Raw genomic sequence first — 20,840 nt, 5'->3', positions numbered from 1 at the left:
AAAAGCATACACCTTTTTGAGGAGGGGGGGCGGGCGCCCTAAAAAGTGGACAAGATTAAAACGTAACCTAATGAGGAGAAATCTGTTCCATTAATTTGAGATAAATAGGAGAAAAGCCTCAGGGACGGGGCTCACAATGGTGCTGCAGCGAAGTGAGCCTCGGTCCCTCTCCTGCAACTCCGCGCTATGCTTATTAAAATGTTTTATTTTTAAATACGAGCCTTTTACCAATTCAGATACTAAGTGTGGGGGGGTCTCAGGATTTTAATATAGTTCCGGGACTCCTAGCTCAGTAAAGGATTCCTTAATGTATGTCAGCCATGGTATTCTCGTGACATTGTCTACAGCAAGACAGTCTTGTAATACCAGTGAACCCCACAGTATGGAACCCTTAAATGTTTGCATAGATGGTATGTGGTAGTATTTGACGTTAGTAAGACCACACTGTTAAAAAGAGAGGGATAGAGGAAGTCCATGCAAGTGATACACTGTGGACGACTCCCTGTTAAGTTATATACTTGAAGACTGCGTTGGTTGTAGCACCAGCAGATAGATTGATAGAAGTTCCTTTATAAAAAAAATCATGGCCCAAGAATTATATTGAGACAGGAAAACGGGTGATCTCTGCCATTGTTGGTAAAGGATTCAAAGTCTCTGGTATTATGTCCATAGGACAACCTGCTCCTCATTTTATCACTCTGTCAGCCTTGGTGTATTATCTTGTGTAAGAGAACCCTTGTCATTAGTCTCCTGGCAAGTGCTCTACAATGATTTTGCATGCTGCTCAACAATTTGGGTACTGGCCTTTGTAGGTGATTGAGGTCCACCTCAGAGTGGCACAATTTTTTACTCCTCTTGCCCAAGTGTCTGGGTCGTGATACTACTTACGGTTCATGGCAGCTGACTAAAGTAGTGATTTGCATGGATTTTTACCTGAATCCCAGTGAGGAGACTGCTTGTTGACTCTCGCTAGTAATGCTGTGTAGTATGTCATGACTGAGACATACCCAGTTGTATGGTTTGTGCTTGAGTTTGCGAGATGCGGGGTACCATCGGTCTATGATTCCTTGACTGGATCTAGTCCCATCCAAAGGCTGTACCGTATTTCCCAGAGTTTAGTGGTGGTGAATGCCGCTCATTCTCCTCCTTTGCACGTCCACCTGTGCTACTTCTCTGATTCCTGTTCGGTGTTAAGCAAAGTTCTTGTGTCTGGTTTGTGTATACATCCAGGGGATAAAAACAGGAAAGGATTTTTTACCAAGTCAGTTAAACAGGTTAGCGTGTAGCTCAACTATAGCAACACCTGACCAATAAAAGGGTTAAGTCTACACACCTAATACAAATGAGATGGGCTTACTATCTGCCAACCCCTAATATCTGTGTTGTGCCCTGCTAAAGACAGAAGACCCCAGCAATAGAAGCTGATTGGCCAGAGAGTTGTCTAGAAGTCAATACATCATCAAAAATTGAATTATCATGATTGATTCTCCCTCAAAGATTGGAGCTAACTTTGGATATGTGCGGCCAATTGGATTCGACTAAACTACCCTTGGATTGTATATGAGCTAATCCTTTGTGCTTGTCCAGTGGTCTCCTTTTTAATTGCTGAATCTCTTTAAATTCCATTGAGGAAAGCAAGGATCAGAGACTGATTTTTGACTATCTCCCTTTGATTGATAAGGGCTATATCGTGATGAGTGGGGATAAGATCTATGCTGCTGATCTTTGCAAAGTAAAGAGATGGACTTCCAGGAGCTCTGGGAACTTGCCTTAACTTAGCAAGCGCTTGAGATCTGGCTGAACCCTGTACTGCTATGAGATACTCATTTTCACTAAGACAGAGCGAAACCGGAGTCTTGGTGTGCACATGGAGCCAGAAGAATCTAACACGTTACCCCATGTGAAGCACTTATGTCCTGGTGGCCCAATCACTCATTGTTAATGTTGCCACCACTATCTTGTCTCTAAATCTCAAGATCGGCTTGATGCTCAGGGTGACCCTTCTTCAAGAAGAACTGAGTCTGTTCAGTAAATGTCCATACTATCAGAGAGATTTAATGAGGGAAAAGGGTTCTAGGGAAAGGGAACAACTCAGAGGGAGACCTGAAAAAGCAGGATTGTTATTAATTATTCCACATAGTCTCCCACTTTTCTCCAAGTATTTCAATACCCCTGTTAATTACCTGTTGGAACATCCTCAAATCGAGCTTATATCGGGATGAGAACTTATTTTTGGTTAAAAAAAAATCAATTTCATTATTATTTTTTTATTTTACAAGTGAAGCACACCAAAAAGTACAATATATTAACCAATGCATAACATATCAATTTTATATATATAAAAAATGATTCATACTTCATAACACCACCCACAAATAAAAAAAACTAAATAAAAAAACAGCTTTTGAGTTGGAGCTCAACATTGTAGGGCCCCTCAAACCCGTCCCCCTTTTTTTCTGCTCTTCTTACCGTTTCTTAAATATAAACTACTCTCCAAATTAACCACTGAGAGCAGTTGGGCCCACCATTGACCAAAAGAAAGTGGGGTCGCGCTAAGCCAAGCCGCTGCAATACATATCTGCATTATCACCATTGACAGGAAGAGTAATTCCGTGTACCCCACCACCGCAGTAATTTCACAGCCATCGTCAACGCCCAGCACCACCAGTTGGGGGTAAACTCTATTTCACAATACAGTACGCTTCCCAGAAATCGTGCCGCTTCTACTTTTAGAGAATCCAGCGCAGGACACCCAAAAAATATATGCACAATATCTGCCTCTTTCTCTTGACATCGTGGGCAGCAAATACCGGCTGCGCCCCTCTACCCCCGACCTAATAATGTTTGCTGGGGTATGATATAAATTAAAAAATAGTTTTGAAGTGTTGGGCTTGGAGTGCAGCAGACAATAAGAGAGTATGAATGAGCACAAGTGAATGAAAAAAAAATGTTTACCCCAAACTTTGCATAAATCTGGCTTAGGGTGCATGCAGTGTTATTAATGATCAATTCCATCAATTAGTTTTTTGAGAGATCCATCCTGCTTAAAAAAACACGTAAACATAAAATCACATATTTGAAGGTGTGGTCTGCCTTTGTCCAGCCTTGGCTAGACAAAGAACATTGTTGAAAAAAGAAGTCAATGCTCTAGGGAATAGATCATGCAGACAGGCCCTAATTGAAGCACTCGATTCAAGAAATGAAATACTGAACATTAGACAGGTCCGATTTTTGGAAATCTTTATTTCCCCTAGTGCCCCATTGAGAACCCAGTGACCCCACAACTGGGCATTCGATAGAGCTGAGTTACCTCCATAAAGACTGGGTGGGGATATTTATACAGTTGTCAAGGATTAATCACTTAACATCTAATCAGTATTAGTTACAATGCAGAAGGAATGTAATGCACCTTTTGGCCAACTTTGCACATTATCTAAGCTAGTAAATTTTAAATACCAATTGCTTTTTGATACTCTGTTTCCAGGAATCTATGGCTGGCTACTGACCAAAAAACACCTAAAAACTTGATTTAAAAACTGGTTCCCTCCACAATCTTAGTAGATATGAATGATGCTGCAGGGTTATTTTGTGTTTTACCTTGCTTTTAAATCTTTTTTTATAGGTTTGGAAATGGCTTCATGGGGGGTTAAGAGATACGAATGATGCATTGAGGGGGGGGGGGAGGTATTTTGTGTCTTACCTTGATTTCAATCATGTTTTATATTTGGAAATGGACTCACAGGGGTTAATGTATTTATTGCACTGATCATGCCTTTCACTATTTACTGCACTAATAATGTCTTTTTCCATTTATATGGAGATGGAATGTTTTATGGTTTTTATTAAATAATAAAATTACATACTACTCAACTCAACAACGTATTTGGAGGTATTTAAAAAAAAAATCTATATTTTTCAATTCCATATTCGAATTGTAACTATGAAAAGAAAATGATGTTACCTCCACTAAAAAAGTCCCCCAACTTCCCAAGCCTGATGAGCTCCCATTTGATGCAGTTTACCTCAGAGAAAACAGAAGGCAATAGAAGAGCATTCCAAAGAGGGCGTATAGTAATTCAATCATCCTATCCCGATCTTGCGTCTAATAATGCCCCAAGTTTTAAATGCAGCTAATAATTCTTTAAACTTGGTCTTCCTATAATAACTGATTTCAATATACTTTAAAAGACAGCCTCTCACGAGAGGTGAATTTTTTTTTGGAGGGGGAACATGGAGGTCGACTAGGGTTCGGTCGGAGTACCCGCCTGGGGAGAGCCGCAACATGGCTGGACTAGAGCCGCCGCCGATCACCTGGCAGCGCCGTAATGTTTAGGAGAACGTAGGCCCCCCCCCCCTTTTTTCCGTATTTGTGGTGCTGGTCTCCATGGAGGCTCCCGGGGTCTTTTCCTTGTGGATTTTGGTGGCTGATGTGCTGGAGACCTCGAAAGAAGGTGGCTGGGGCAGAGCCAGCACATGTTGCTTGCTGGTCCTGGAGCCTACAATGAAGAAAGAAAACACCTGAAACTACTGAGAGGGGCAGGGGAAGGAAATAAGGTGTTTCCGCAGTTACTGGAGCTTCCAGACCAAACTTTAGATGGCGAGCTGGGTAAAGGAGCTGATGTTAAGGCTCAACTTGTGAAACGCATGAAGCGGGGTGGCTCTGAGAGACATTTGTTGAGGCCCCCGCGTTCTCGTAGCGTGCAGGAGGGGGAGGGAGGCCTGAGGTCAGGACTAGAACAGGTGAAAGTAAGGCCTCTATTAGGACGGTTAGACATCACCTGAAGAACTCGTTAAGAAAGGTTCCCAACCTTAAAAACGCGCTGAGATCACCTGTAATGAGAGTGGCAGCAGAGAAATCCCTAACGGAGGATAAGAGTTTGTTAATTAAATACTCAAAGACAATCACGCCTTCTTTAAAGTCGTATTTTAAATCTTGGACAGAGATGAGTGATCTTCTTGCAGAAGGTAAGAGGAAGCAGTTAAGTTTAACTGAGTGTGGAAGTGAGGTAAGGAGGTTGGATTTGGAGAATGCAGTTTCAAAGGAGTTACCTATTTGTGCTCCCAGCACTGGCTAGTGGGCCTGGGCGTTGGGATTTGGTTCAAACAACTCTTGCTCAACTTTCTCAGGAGATCAAGGATCGTTTTGCAATTTCTGAGGCAAATCAGAGTGGGATCCAAATCACCTGCTCCAGTTTAGAAGTCAAAATTGAGAATTTGGTTCAGCGTACACAGGACTTACAGGAGGGGTTTGAGATGCTCCAAACAGCGGTCCAAGAAAATTCTCAGGAGGTATCACGTCTTAAGTCTAAACTTAAGAGAATTGAAAATAATGCCAGACGGAACAATGTTAAGATTCTAGGCGTGAAGGAGGGCTTGGATATTAGAACATATGTGATTAACTTTCTGAAAAATTATTTTCCGTATGATAACTGGATGGATAATCTTGAAGTGGAAATACAGCGAGTGCACAGGGATCTGTTTAAACAACATCCTGGGAAGAAGAGCCCTCATAAGATCATAGTGAATTTTCTCTCATACTCTGTGAAAGAGAAGTTATTGGGGTTGTACCCTAAAAGCTGGCTTGTTACAAGCTCTAGGGGCTTCTTTCAGGATTAGATCTGATGTTTCTAAGGAGACCGCAGATAGGCAGTGGGAATTTGGGAAGAGGTTGGAGGAATTGAGGAAACTAGGTGCCACAGCGCATTTGAGGTTTCTGGCTATTGTGAAAGTTATGTGGCGAAACAAGATGTATAACTTTTCGGAACCTGTGGAGGTGGATAGTTTTATCTCTCAGATAGCAAAGGAGGGGTGCCCCAGTAGTAATTAAGTACAGAGATCTGATGTAGGCTCTCCCATGGGGTTGGGTGGAACGGCATTAGGATATGCCTAGTATGAGATGGGAGGGTTCCCTTGGGTTGGGCACTGGTGGTGGGGTACAGTGGGAAAAAAAGGAACAAAAAATTTAATGTCTTCAATTTAAGGCAGGTGACCGGTCAGATATCTATTAGGGTGATCTGCGCCCTGACTGAAGTATTATTAAGTAGTTTTTTTGGGCAAAGGGCCAAGTGGACATTAGGCTGGACTGAATGGGTTTGGGTCAGGAAAACCTGGTGAAATTGTGGGCGATTCTTTGTTGAAATGTTAACAGCATCAGGGTTGTTAAGAGACGTTGATTGATTCTGCAATAATTAAAAGATAGTGAAGCTCAGATTTTGATGCTACAGGAGACTCCCCTTTGAGGCAGGAGTGTAAAGATCTGTTCTCCAAGCTAGGATGGGTGGAAACTATAATAGCAACAGATCAATTGTGCTGCTCCAAAGGAGTGGCCCTGGTCCATAAAGCAAATTCAGGGGCAAGCTTAGTTCGGTGTAAGATGAGGGAGGGTGATGGATAATTGTGGAGATAAAGGTCCACAAGGTTATATACACTCTAGTTAATTATTTTGGGCCAAATGTGGATGAAACTACCTCATTGTCCCAGTAGTTTGACAACCTTCTTGTGTTTAATGCTCCAATTATTCTTGGGGAGATCTAAATGTCTTATTGGATAATGCGTTAGATAGGTTGTCAGAAAGAATATTAATTAATTCACCAAAAATTAGAAGTTATTGGTTGGATATGATGGATAATTTTGACCTATGTGATGTTTTGCGAAGATTAAGAGGTAATAGTAGGGAATATACTTTTCACAGTAAAAATAATGGTCATTACTTTAGTGTAGGAGGCTGGCCTGGCTTATAGTGGGTACCTTGTGGTACTTACACCTTGTGCCAGGTCCAGTTAGCCCTTATTGGTAGATTAGTAGTGTTCTAGCAGCTTAGGCTGATAGAGGTAGCTATAGCAGAGCAGCTTAGGCTGAACTAGGAGACATGCAAAGCTCCTACTATAGCACTTACATCATATAGCACTATATTATAAGAAAACACAATACTCAGAGTTACTAAAAATAAAGGTACTTTATTTTAGTGACAGTATGCCAAAAGTATCTCAGAGGATATACTCCCTTAGGAGGTAAGTAATATACACAAAATATACACACAAACCAAATCAGGTAAGTAAAACACTTAGAAAAGTTGTGCAAACACTGTAGAACACAAAAGAATACAATAGGAGACAATAGGCCTAGGAGCAACACAAACCATATACTCCACAAGTGGAATGCGAACCAGGAATGGACCCCAGGCCTAGTGCAGTGTGTAGAGGGTTGCGGGGAGTGTAAGAGAACACTAAGGGTGTCCAAGATACCCCACTCCAAGACCCTGAAAAATAGGAGTAAAGGTACCCTACTTCCCCAGAAAGACAGTAAAGTCGAGATAGGGGATTCTGCAAAGACAACAACTGACTGCAAAGCACTGAAGACGGATTCCTGGACCTGTAAAGGAAGGGGACCAAGTCCAAGAGTCATGCAAGTGTCTGGGGGGGCAGGAGCCCACTAAACCCCGGATGAAGTTGCAAAAGGGCTGCCTCCGGGTGGAAGAAGCTGAAGATTCTGCAACAACAGAAGGTGCCAGGAACTTCTCCTTTGGTCAGAATGTGTCCCGCGGCATGCTGGAGGATGCAGAGTTGTTTCCACGTAGAAAGACCACAAACAAGCTTTGCTAGCTGCAAGAGTTGCGGTTGAAGGTTTTGGGTGCTGCCAAGGCCCAGGAAGGACCAGGAGGTTGCCCCTTGGAGGAGGAGACAGAGGGGACACTCAGCAACACAAAGAGCCCACGCAGAAGCAGGCAGCACCCACAGAAGCACCTGAACAGGCGTTCAAGAAATCTGAGCATGGCGGTCATCTCAGCACAACAAAAGAGGGTCCCACGAAGTCGGAGGTCAACTCAGCGAGTTGGGCAATGCAGGACGGAGTTCTGGGGACCTGGGCTATGCTGTGCACGAAGGAAGTCTTGCAAAAGTGCACAGAAGCCCTAGCAGCTGCAGATCACGCAGTACACAGGATTACTGTCTGGTGTGGGGAGGCAAGGACTTACCTCCACCAAATTTGGACAGGAGGCCCACTGGACTGTCGGGTTCACTTGGATCCAGCTCCTGTGTTCCAGGGGCCACGCTGGTTAAGATGAGAGGGGACCCAGGGGACCGGTGATGCAGAAGTTTGCTGTCTGCGTTAGCAGGGGGAGGATTCCGTCCACCCACAGGAATTTTCTTCTTCGCTTCCAGTGCAGGGTGAAGGCAGACAGCCCTAAGAGCATGCACCACCAGGAAACAGTCGAGAAAGCCGGCAGGATTAGGCGCTACAACATTGCTGGTAGTCTTCTTGCTACTTTGTTGCAGTTTTGCAGGCGTCCTGGAGCAGTCAGCGGTTGATCCTTGGCAGAAGTCAAAGAGAGAAGTGCAGAGGAACTCTGGTGAGCTCTTGCTTTCGTTATCTGATGAGAAACCCACAGGAGAGACACTAAATAGCCCTCAGAGGAGGATCGTCTACCTCACCAGGTAAGAGCCTATCAGGAGGGGTCTCTGACGTCACCTGCTGGCACTGGCCACTCAGAGGTCTCCATTGTGCCCTCACACCTCTGCATTCAAGATGGCAGAGGTCTGGGACACACTGGAGGAGCTCTGGGCACCACCCCTAGGGTGGTGATGGACAGAGGAGTGGTCACTCCCCTTTCCTTTGTCCAGTTTCGTGCCAGAGCAGGGCCTGGGGGATCCCTGAACTGATGTAAACTGGTTTATGCAAGGAGGGCACCATCTGTGCCCTTCAAAGCATTTCCAGAGGCCAGGAGAAGCTACTCCTCCCAGACCCTTAACACCTATTCCCAAAGGGAGAGGGTGTAACACCCTCTCTCAGAGGAAATTCTTTGTTCTGCCTTCCTGGGACTGGGCTGCCCAGACCCCAGGGGGGCAGAAACCTGTCTGAGGGTTGGAAGCAGCGGTAGCTACAGAGAAAACCCCAAAGAGCTAGTTTGGCAGTACCCGGGGTCCATGCTGGAGCCCCGGGGATGCATGGGATTGGCACCCCAATACCAAAATGGTATTGGGGGGACAATTCCATGATCCTAGACATGTTACATGGCCATGTTCGGAGTTACCATTGTGAAGCTACACATATGTATTTACCTATATGTAGTTCACGCATGTAATGGTTTCCCGGCACTCACAAAGTCCGGGGAAATTGCCCTGAACAATGTGAGTTCACCTTGGCTAGTGCCAGGGTGCCCTCACACTTAGTAAATGTGCACCTAACCTTCACTAGGTGAGGGTTAGACATATAGGTGACTTATAAGTTACTTAAGTGCAGTGTAAAATGGCTGTGAAATAATGTGGACGATATTTCACTCAGATTGCAGTGGCAGTCCTGTGTAAGAATTGTCTGAGCTCCTTATGGGTGGCAAAAGAAATGCTGCAGCCCACATGGCTCTCCTGGAACCCCAATACCCTGGGTACCCAGGTACCATATACTAGGGGATTAAAAGGGTGTTCCAGTGTGCCAATCGGAATTGGTAAAATTAGTCACTAGCCTGCAGTGACAATTTTAAAAGCAGAGATCGCATAAACACTGAGGTTCTGGTTAGCAGAGCCTCAGTAATACAGTTAGGCACCACACAGGGAACACATACAGGGCACAACTTATGAGCACTGAGGTCCTGGCTAGCAGGATCCCAGTGACACAGGCAAAAACAAACATACATATAAGTAAAAAATGGGGGTAACATGCCAGGCAAGATGGTACAAGATGGTACTTTCCTATATCTAGGCTAGATTACTTTCTTGTTGAGAGAAAAGTGATGGAGAGAGTCACCAAAATGGACCAGATGCCCATCCATTTATCAGACCGTTTGGCCTTACTGTTAAAAATTCAGCAGGAGGAGGGATGGGCAGAAAGGAGATGGACAATAGATAGAAGAATGTTGGCGCAATCTCAGTTAGTTTAATGGATATCCCAGCAGTCGCATTAGTTTTTCTCCTGGAATATGGCATCAGCTCCACTTTATGTGGTATAGGGCACTTAGAAGGCCTGGCTAAGGGGGACGATAACTAGTTTAGCGGTTCATTGGATGAGGCAGGAGAAGTTGAATTGGAGGGGGAGATTGCAAGGGTAGAATAGGAGTTAAAGCTAGATATACTTAGTGAAGCAGGCAGGGGTGTAGCGCTAGAGCATTTAGAAGAATTACAGTTAAAATTCTGCACTATACTCGAGGATAAGGTGGCTCAGCAGTGGGAAACCAGCAGAGCGCATAACACATTCACGGGGAAAGTTGTAGTAAGCTGCTTGCTTGGAAGAGCAGATTGGAGGTGTACCAGAACAACATCAAGAAGGTCATTAATCACAGCGAAGGTGCGGTGGTTGAGGACAACCCCAGAATAATTGTTGCATTTAAATAATTTTTTCAGGAAATATATAAAAACGATTTAGATCCAGATTTAGGGTCAATAGAGGCATGGCTTGGGCAGAAGCATCTCCCAAGATTATCGAGTGAAGACACACAATTCTGAGTCAAGAAATATCGGGTAGCGAGATTTTAGCGGCTATTAAGAGAACAAAGAAAGGGAAAGTGGTGGGTCCCGATGGGATCCCTAGTGAGCTATATGTAGTAATGGAAAACGTCATTATTCCAGTATGGGTGCAGTTGTTTAACGCTATACTGTTGGGGGGTTCCCCCGTCCCGAACTCCTGGAATGATGCAATAATCTTTTTTTTTTTTATGATAGCTTTTATTGCTTTTATAATAGTGCAATAACACACACTCAGTAATGTAATGCTGTTTAGAAAGAAAACCCCAACATTGTATAGAGTTCCTCCTCCCCCATCTCGCACCAGATTCATTTGTATCGGATCATAGATCTGCAATTCTCGAAATCAAAGCATACTTCACAAAAATGCAGTGTTCTAGGTTAAAGGTGTAGAGGACTGTTCGGTTTCAGATTCCGAAGTGGTGTTCTCTTCTTCTGATAAGGGGGCATCAGCAGTTCTCAGATTCTCCAGGATCGCATTCCATTGTGTAACATTTTCACTGGGTCTTTGCCCTTGTATAGTTTCTTTCCTCAGCGCCGTTCCCTCGGACTCTGACCATTTTTCCACTGCATCCAGTGTGAAGTTATCTCTCTTCTAGCTAGAATCAAGGCAAGGTCAATGAACCTGTAGGCTATTTTGTGAGTCGAGGGACGAGTAAAGGCTCCCAATACTGCCACTATTGGGGAGGGGGGTGTGTTCTCCCAGTACAAGAGGAAATTTTCCCAAAGATCACTACCCAGTAGTCTTCCAGCAGAGGGCAGCTCCACAACATGTGTAGTAGACCTGCTGCTGGCTCAGTGCAACGAGGACAGCATGAGTTAGTAGCACCATAAATTTTAGTTATCATTAGAGGAGTTAGGTAGGCTCGATGGTATATACTGTATACAAATTTATTAATTTAAACCTTGCGTTTCTCGACACTGTGTATATATGGGAGGTTATCCTGGACCATTGTTCGTCGTCTATGGCAGTCTCCAGCTCTGTCTGCCACCTGGTTTTAAGCTTGTGTAGGGGTAAACATGTGCTGTTCAGCAGGGCTTTATATATACCTGAAATCACTCCTTTTTGTTTCCCAATTGAGCATACAAGGTTGCAACCCTCATGAGTAGATGGTTCTAGTGTGCCCGCTCTCTATTTCTTATTAATAGCTCTAGTTATTGCGCTATTTATGAGGAACGTTCGTGGTGGAAGGGCAAACTGTTCTTGTAATTATGCGTAGGTACATAGTCTCCCATTACTAAACAGGTCATCCAATTTTGTAATATTATATGCCTTTAGTTTAGTAATGCCTATTTTTATATGGTTACCCATGGAGTGTGTTAGGCATGTTATGGGGGCCTCAGGTGCATATGGTGTCGTGGTGCGGGTGCGCTTTAGGTACTGCTCCCAGCAATGTCTGGTTGGTTCCCACTCCATTGGAAGGGGTCGTTTCTGCCTTTTGGGGTTCAGTAAGATGCCCAGGATTTGTGCTAGTGGGCCGTTCAGTGGAATCTGTAAGTTCTTGGACGCTGGGGGTTTTGTCATTAATTTTGCCAACCATTGCAATTGGCCTGCCCGATAGTAGATCTCGAGGTCTGGGACTGCCATGCCCCCCTCAGTGGTAGGTCTCTGGAGAGTGTGCAACGCAATTCTATGTCTACTCGTTCCCCAAATGAAGCTCGTGACCATGGAATCTATGTTTTTGAATACCATTTTTGGAATTAAAATTGGAATAGTAGAAAAATAGTAGAGCAGTCTGGGCAAAACTATCATTTTAAGCAGGGCGACTCTTCCAGAGATTGTCAGGGGGAGTGCCCTCCAGAACTGCATACTTGCCTGGATCCCTCTAAGTGTTCTATGTATGTTCCCTTCCAACAGGTCTTCTGTGGTGTTGTATATATTAACTCCTAAATATTTAAATGTATTCGGGGTCCAGGGCATGCCTCTGGTGTCTGTGGGTTCTTTGGTGTTTTTAATTGCTGGGAAGATAGAGGATTTTTTCCAATTAATGCGGAGACCAGATGCTACTCCGTATGTTTCTAACATATCCATTGCTCCCGGTAGCCCCACTTCTAGGTTTTCGAGAAAAAGTAGCATGTCGTCTGCATAAAGAGCAATATGATGTGTCCAGCGATTAATCAAAATACCCTCATAGTAGCCTCGGATTCTGGCCATTTGAGCAAGTGGTTCTACTGCTACAGCGAAAAGAAGAGGTGATAAAGGACAACCCTGTCTGGTGCCTCTACCTATGCGGATAGAGTCAGACACATTACGACCTGTTCGGACTCGTGCTGTGGGATTGGTGTATAGAAGTCTCGTCCAACGGACGAAGCCTTCTCCGAGTCTCATCTGTAGCATTACCTGCTCCAGATAGTCCCACCTCAAGCTATCAAAGGCGTTTTCAATGTCCACCGATATGATCGCCGCGTGTGGTGTAGTTAGTGGTATGCTGTGAAGGATTGAGAGCAGGCGTCTGATAGTTTGTGCAGTGCTGCGTGAAGGAATAAAAACGGATTGATCTTGATGGATCAGTGAGGTCATATGGGGTAGTAGCCTATCCGCTAACACTCTGCTAAGTATTTTGTAATCAAGGTTGAGCATGGATAATAGGCGGTACGATCGGACATCATTGGGGGGCTTATCGGATTTCAATAATGGATTCATAATGGCCTCAGAGGTCAACCGAGGTAGATTATTATTATTCCATGCTTCTGCGTAAAGTATACAGAGTTGTGGAGCTAGTAAGTCCTGAAAACTAAGATAAAACTCTACTGGGAGTCCGTCCGCTCCCGGCACCTTGCCCCTCGCCATGCCTTGAATTGCTGATTTGATTTCTGCAATTGAAATAGGTGACGCCAGAGTCGCGCAGTCCTCAGCTCCCAATTTAGGAAGGGCGAGGGCTTCCAACTCTCGTATCTGAGTCTTATTATATCAACAGGGGGAGCATACAATGCTGAATAGTAGTTAAGGAAGCTCATGTTTATCTTCCTTTGCCCGTAAACATTATGACCTGGGGTGTCTTCAATCTCCACCACAACCGTTTGCGTATGGGGTCTGGCGAGCCAGGCTAATAGGGCACCCGACTTATCCCCCTCCGCATGCTGCCTGCTAAAATAGTGCTTATAATCAAAGCGAGACAGTCTAATATTCGCCTCAGTTATCTTATTTCTAGTTTTGAGTAGTAAAGGGGACAGATCAGGTTGTGTAGGGTGATTACGCTTGAGATCTCTAAGGGTGTCTTTGAGCCGCTTGAGTTCTATTTCTAACACTTCCAGACTCCCATATTTTCACTAATGCATTGACCCCTAGTGACTACTTTGAACGTTTCTCACTCAGTGGATCTGGAGGAGGCAGTTCCTGCATTTTGTTTGAAGAAGTCCTCAATGTTTTTATGCAGGATTTGTTTAAATGCTTCGTCTTCCAGAGCATCCGCCCTTAGACGCCAGGTTGGTATTGAGGGTCTTTCCCCACTCCAGGCTAATGAGAGCATCAGGGGATTGTGATCTGATATGGTGCGACTGAGATATTCAGCTGTCATCACCGTATTGTGCACTTCTGGTGACACCAAGAGGGTGTCCAGCCTAACATGTAAGGCATGTACAGCTGAATAATATGAGTAATCTCTGATGTGTGGGTTGAGTTGTCTCCAGCAGTCTTTAAGGTGCCAGTGTAGTTGCCAATTTTTGAATAGTAAGGCAGTTTTGCAAATCGGTGATTGTGAGAGAGGTCGGAGCGACCTATCCAATTCAATGTTAGCTATGCAATTAAAGTCACACCTGATTATTTTTGGGCCCGTCATGAGTGGGCCTATGTCCTGTGATACTTTGTCGAAGAATTTTCCTTGATCTTGGTTTGGAGGGTATATTCCATTAATGGCTATCTCCCTTCCTTCTAATCTCCCTGCGACTATTACATATCTCCCATCCTTGTCTATGATCTTGTGCAGCACCAGGAAGGGCACCCCAGGACGGATCCATAACAACACTCCCCTTGTAAACCCTGAGTAAGTAGTGGCAAAGATTTGTCCTCTCCATCTTTTTTTCAGGGCATTAACTTCTTGCTCTATTAGGTGCGTTTCTTGTAAGACAGCTATGTGAATACCCCTTTGTTAAAGGTAATTGTGCACTTTGTACCTTTTAGACATATTATTTAGGCCTCTAACATTCCATGTTATAATTTTATATTGCGTAGTCATGGTCTATATTGTTGGTATGACATGGCCCGTGCCTGTATTCCTGTTGCAACGTTTGGAACCCTAATGATAAGTTATTTTTTTAATAGAAATCGAGAATTGCTTGGGTCATTGCCTATTTGTGCATTTAGTACTCCAAAAACTAATTTAACTAACTCAGTTCCCAACTCCCCTTCCCCAGGACCTGTATCTAGAACTCTCCCCGTCCAAACCATATTAACAGTCTTAGTTAATGTCCTATAGGTGGGTGGCGTGCCAAAGGCCGAGAGCTGTTGCCCCGGGCCGTTCCCCGGGCCCATCTGTGCTACTTCTGCTGCCCAGTAAAGTGCATTTTAGAGGTTTTGTTAAGTTCAGCTTCGTAGTTTCTTTCGTCTAAGGTATGTAATAGTTTCGTAAGAACTCAGATCAATGTTCTTGAAGTTTTTTGTTCGTCCAGGGAGATTTCAGATAATCTCATCTGCTGTTCTCAGAGTCACTGGGGGTAAGCTGACAAGGGTGTCTTGCGAGGACCTCGAGGACCCCTCACCGCACGATTCGATATCTGAGACAAAGCCAGAGGTTGGGGATAGTGGAGGGGTTCCTCTGCTCAGAGTTGCTGCTGTGTTTATGGCCTCTCTCATCTCCTGTAACGACTGATGTCTTGGGGGTGCTGCCTCAGTAATCTGTTTTTTAGATCTACTGCGTTTCCTTCCGGACGTGCAGAGGGATCGAGGGTTGGGGGCCTGTTTGGCCAAGTCCAGGTTTTCCAGCCAGTCTTCCACTGCTTGCGGAGATAGAAAGAAGTGCGTTGTATTGTTATATTCTACTCTGAGCTTGGCCGGGAAGATCATTGCGTATTTTATATTATTTTCATGCAGGACCCGCTTAGGTTCATTGAAGGAGGCCCTTTGTGCTTGCGTTCCTTTGGTGAAATCAGGAAATATCATGATTCTCCGATTCTCATATAGGACCTCACCTCTCAGTCGAGATTGAGTTAGTATGTGGTCTCTGTCTTTATAATGTAATATTTTTGCCACTATTATTCTCGGTCTGGTTCCAGGCGGTGGTGTTCTGCTGGGTACTCTGTGGGCCCTCTCCACTGCAAAAAACACAGAGAGGCCTTCAGGCGCCATTGCGCTTCTAAGCCACTGCTCTAGGAAAGCCTCCATGTTGATTCCTGATGATTCCGCTCCATCTGGTATACCAGCTAGTCTGATGTTACTCCGCCAAGCCCGGTTTTCAGCATCTTCTGCCCTTGTTTCTAGTATTTTGACCCTCAATGTGAGTTTCTGAAGCTCCGAAGATGTGGTGTTCGTCCCGCAGTAATGAGAAGTCAATTGTTAGGTTGTCTATTTTACTTTCAAGTGCCTTGCGGGACTCCTTAATGGCGAGGAGAAGGGTATCTAAGGTTGTCACCTGTAGTTCCTGGTCTTCTTGTGGGCCTGCGGATTGGGATTGTTCAAGCGGTCTCGAGGTAGCGGCGCCATCTTGATGGTGTTCCTCTCGTTTTTTGGGCTTCCGCACCCTTGGATCAGAAGATCAGGCCGGGGAAGAGACAGTTTTGTTCATGCAATTTAGTGAGTTCCACCTCTAGATAGCATCATCAGATTGTTCCCCTGGCTGGTTCGGGTGCTCTCCATCCCCCAAGTAAGTCGCGGATTTCAAGTCATTTGCAAAAGCTGGTCACTACCCGCTATTTCCTCCAGCTTGTTACAGTTCTGTGGGTTGCGGTATAGCAAGAAAGAGAAAACAGACTATGGGTCCAGGCAGATGTTGGGAGGAAACAGCAGGGGTATTGTTTTGGCTTCGCCAGTGAGCCCCCTGGTATTGATTGTGCAGTCAGAGTTACCCTCTTTTCCAGAGGTGTGAAGCGTTTTCTAAATGGAGCGTCTCAGTGAGGGCAATCTTGTGTTGGCTCTCAGGTGTTCTCTGCCAGTGCTCCTTTCACTGGGTGGGGCGCTTCTACCACCTGTGTCCCACCTCTGCCTTCGTGCCTCCTGCTGGGGGGTGGGTTGCCCTCTGCTGCCCCTTCAGTTATTAGGTCCCCTTCGTTCTTCGGTCGCGCTCTTATATCTCTGGGTCGTGCTCTTACCGAGCCTTGTTGCCGCTGTCCGCTACAAGTGAGAGGTCCGCCATTAGCAGGGGGGCTTTTCCCAGGATCGGCGCTGTTTCACTGTCCTAGCGGAGGCCCTGGTCTCCGCTCTTCGCCCCGTCTCCTCTGGCCGCGGTGTCATTTGGGTGTAGCCACCATCTTGGATCTATGCGGTTGCAGAGAGAGCGGGCCAAGACATGGCAAATTCTCCAGATTTTCTCCACCGTTTCAGGTTCACGTTGGTATCTCCGTATACTGCCAGTGTTCCGATATCTGGACCGTTAGTTTTGTTTGCAATCGGGCATTATTTGTCGTTTTATACTGATCGGGCACGGTTTAGCGGCCCCAGAGCTCCACACTAAGCGTGCTGCTGCATCAGCTGCAGGCCACGCCCCCCATGCAATAATCTCCTTGTTGTTGAAACCTGGCAGTAGTCCCCTGGAATGTCACTCTTATTGCCCGATATCATTACTTAATTGTGACTATAAGTGACTGGACATTTGATACATCAGGACCAGCAGGGATTACTGCCAGGCAGAAATATGAGAGATTTTAATCATTCCTTGATTGGTTCCATTGATTTGGCTATAGCTTTAAATACCCCCCTGGCAGTCGTAACAGTGGATGCCGCTAAAGCATTTGACTGTGTGAACTGGAAATATCTCAGGGTGGTCGTAGGTCACTTTAGAATTGGGAAGTCCCTAGGCCTGTTTTTTTCATTAAAGAAGTAGACAGAAGAGAAGCAAGTAGGTTTGGGAATCAGATTTGGGAGCTTTTAATGATCTGAGGTGTTTAATATGTATATTGTAAGATGATTATGTATCCCTGACCTGGCTAGGTTGGGAACTGGTCTCATCCTATGACCCAGAGGGTAGTGTCTTCCTGATCTCATGAGGCTGGAGGCACCTGACTAGAGTTCATCGGCGACATTTTTATGAGGACAAAAAAAAGATAACCTCTTGCATTATCCCCAGTCAATAGCTCATACACAGTTGGAACTCCCCTGACCATAAATCACTCCTCGATTTGACTGGACTGTAATAAGCGGCTTTATGTTCTGCAGAGCTGCTGGCCACTGATGATATCTGAAATTAGGGAACCCCTCTCTCCGTAGGGAGCATCAAGTATTTCAGTGCCCTCCTTCACATAAGACCATATAAAACTGCTAGACAATCCTTCCAAAATCTTAAACCATTTACTTTAAAAAAGAGGGGTATTTCTCTGAAAAGATACAGCACCTTGGGAAGGAGAAGCCTTTTAATCACATTTACATCTTCCCACAAAAGATAAATGAAGGTTATCTAACCTTCTAAAGTCCTTTCCATATGTATCTCAATTACCAATGTCATATTCCCTTCAACCACTTGATCCAAATCAGAGCTAATGATTACCCCTAGATACATCTCCTGATCCATGATACAATAATTCCCCATTAGAATCTTACTATTAATAACTAACTGAGTCTTGTTGTGATTTAACTTATACCCAGAGAATTCCCCGAACTCAGCTGCCTTGTTTGCCAATTCGGCTAGCGCCCCTTCCCGGTCAGAAGTTACCATGGCAATATTATCCACGTAGGCCAGTATCTTTGTGTCATATCCCTGAGCGCTCATAGGTCTAACTAATGGGTTAACCTCAATTTGTCTAAGCAGTGGATCTATGTAGAGGGTAAACAGGAGGGGCAACATAACACCTGCATAATCAAATAGTGGGATGACCCGCTGAATATTATTTGTAGTCCCCCTCCCTTGGATGAATCCATGCTGCCTGAAAGAGACCAGTTTAGTCATCACTTTACTTAACCTTGTTGCTAATATCTTAGTATAGATCTTCAATTCACTGTTGAAGAGCGCTATGGGTCTGTATGAACTTAGCTCTAGAAGGTGCTTTCCTTTCTTTCTGAATACCACAAGATTGGATTGTGCCCAAGATTCTGGTGCGGAGCCTGCTCTTTACACCGCTAGGAATAATTTGAGTGCGGAGTAAAAAAAATCATAAAATTCAAGAGGTATGCCATCTTCACCCACTGACTTGCCCAGTGGCAGTGCTATCAGTGCTTACCTGATTTCATCCCCATTAACAGGGGCTTCCAAGGTCACATGTTTCTCCGGGCTTAATCTTGTTCTTGGAACTGAAGCCCAATATTGCCCAATTTTCTGCTCTAGACTATCTTGGCTGTTGAAGTTGAGAGCTCAATGTGGAAATTCTCAATACAGGAGCAACAATTGCAAAGGGATACTTCTCATCTGTTATAGTTGTGACATAAAGCTAGCTTTTACATCTATTTAGCAAACAATGCCATATCACAGTGCTGTTCTGGAAGGTCGTCCTTTTTTACTTCTTTATTCAGTCCATCACTTTGTAGTCTTGAAATCTTCTTCTCCCTAGTTGCAGAGCCTATGCATACCCCTTGAATAGTAGGTTTAAATGCCTCCCAGAGAGTACCCACTTTCTCCATGGAGCCCACATTTTTGTAATGTTTTCTAGAATTGCTGTGGACACACCCTCCCAAACTGTAGGATCTAACAAGGCTGTGGGCTGAAGGCACCAGGCAAATGGAGTAGGAGTGTGTGTGGGTAGTATCAACACCAACTTCAGTGGTGCATGATCTGACAATGTGTGTGGTAGGTGTTGTACCGTTTGTGCCCAGGTACTGACCTCACGGCTAACCAGACAATAATCCAGCATGGACCATGTGCAGAGGGGTAAAGGTGCCCTCCTTACCAGTGTGATTCCTCAGCTTCCAAACATCTACCAGTCCTCCATCAAGCATTCCCTCCTGGATTACCCAAGTAGAGTGTTTGCTCTGCCAGTCTCCAGTGGCTGAGTGATCTAGGTGGGTGTCCAAGTAGGTGTTGAGCGCCCCCCATATAATGTCTGATGCCTGGAGCGTGGTTAGTCTATTCCACAGGTGAGAATAGAATTGAGGGTTATCTGTATTTAGCCCATAGGAGGACACCAGGGTGATCATCGTGCCTCAGAGGTTGCCCTGTACTATAACCCAATGTCGGTGTTTGTCAGTTTCGGAGTGGGACAGTGTAAAGGGAACTCTATACTTTATCAATACCAACACCTCTCCAGAGTATGAATATGAGGCGGTTACCCGGCACCTGCCCATCTGGCCCACCACATTCCCTTCAGTGGATTTAGTTAGGTTTGTCTTCTCAAAGGGAAGCTACCTATGTGAAGCATGTCTAAATATGCTAGCACCTGACAAGTTTTATGTGAGGTTTTTCAGGCCTCGAAAATTCCATATTAGCAATGTTATGCACCCTTTATTAGGATTCATCGTCCATTTCACAGTACCTGAGCCAGTATAACTTCTCCAGTTCATTTTGGGCCTTAATTCCCTGATGATGGCAACAATATCATACAGTACACTTGAGATGTGTCAACAATAACAACAAACATTTACCCCACCCACTATTCCAGCTTCCCAATCATGCCAAAGACATCCCCTGACCCCGTAACAAACCAACAGTCTACATAGACTAACAGAAAAAAACTGTGGATACATTTTTGATCATAAGAAAAGGGGTGTACCCTTTTGGGCAGAAGACAGAGGTGCAACACTCCCTCAGATAAAACGGATGAGGTTGGGATCATCATAGAGTACCAGCTATGCCATGCCTTATTTCATGGGAGCACCACGACATGTCCAACCCAGGGTCATTCCCGGCCGCCACCTCAGCAGTTTCTAGTGTAGTTATTACAGGTTGCCTTCCGTAGCGGGCCAAGAGGAATCAGTTCAATAGGGCTAGGCCTTTTGTGAAATAAAACCTTTGTGTATAGTCTTTGGGGCACCAACTCACCCTGCTCTGGGGAGGATGAGCACACCACTATCTGTCAGCCCTGGAAATGCAAATTTAGCAGTTAAGTGCAGGTAGGAGTTTTTACGATCAGTCCTATGGTTCATCCATGTCTGACTCTGGTTGCTCCTGTCTCTTCAAAGTGATTGCTTTCAGATAGGCCGTGGTTGCTTTGGGTTGGGCAGTATCTTCTGCTTTCCCTTGTAGTCGACACGTAGTCTGGCTGGATAAAGCATAGCATATGATAGTCCTGCCAGTTCCATCTTTTTCCTAACAGGGAGATATTCCTTTTGTGCTGCCTGCACTGCAGCTGTGAAGTCAGGGGAAAATGAAATGA

The sequence above is a fragment of the Pleurodeles waltl genome, chromosome 8 (genome assembly GCF_031143425.1).
Source record: "Pleurodeles waltl isolate 20211129_DDA chromosome 8, aPleWal1.hap1.20221129, whole genome shotgun sequence".
NCBI lineage: Eukaryota > Metazoa > Chordata > Amphibia > Caudata > Salamandridae > Pleurodeles > Pleurodeles waltl.
The sequence above is the reverse complement of the archived record's forward strand: the minus strand, read 5'-3'. Positions refer to the sequence as shown.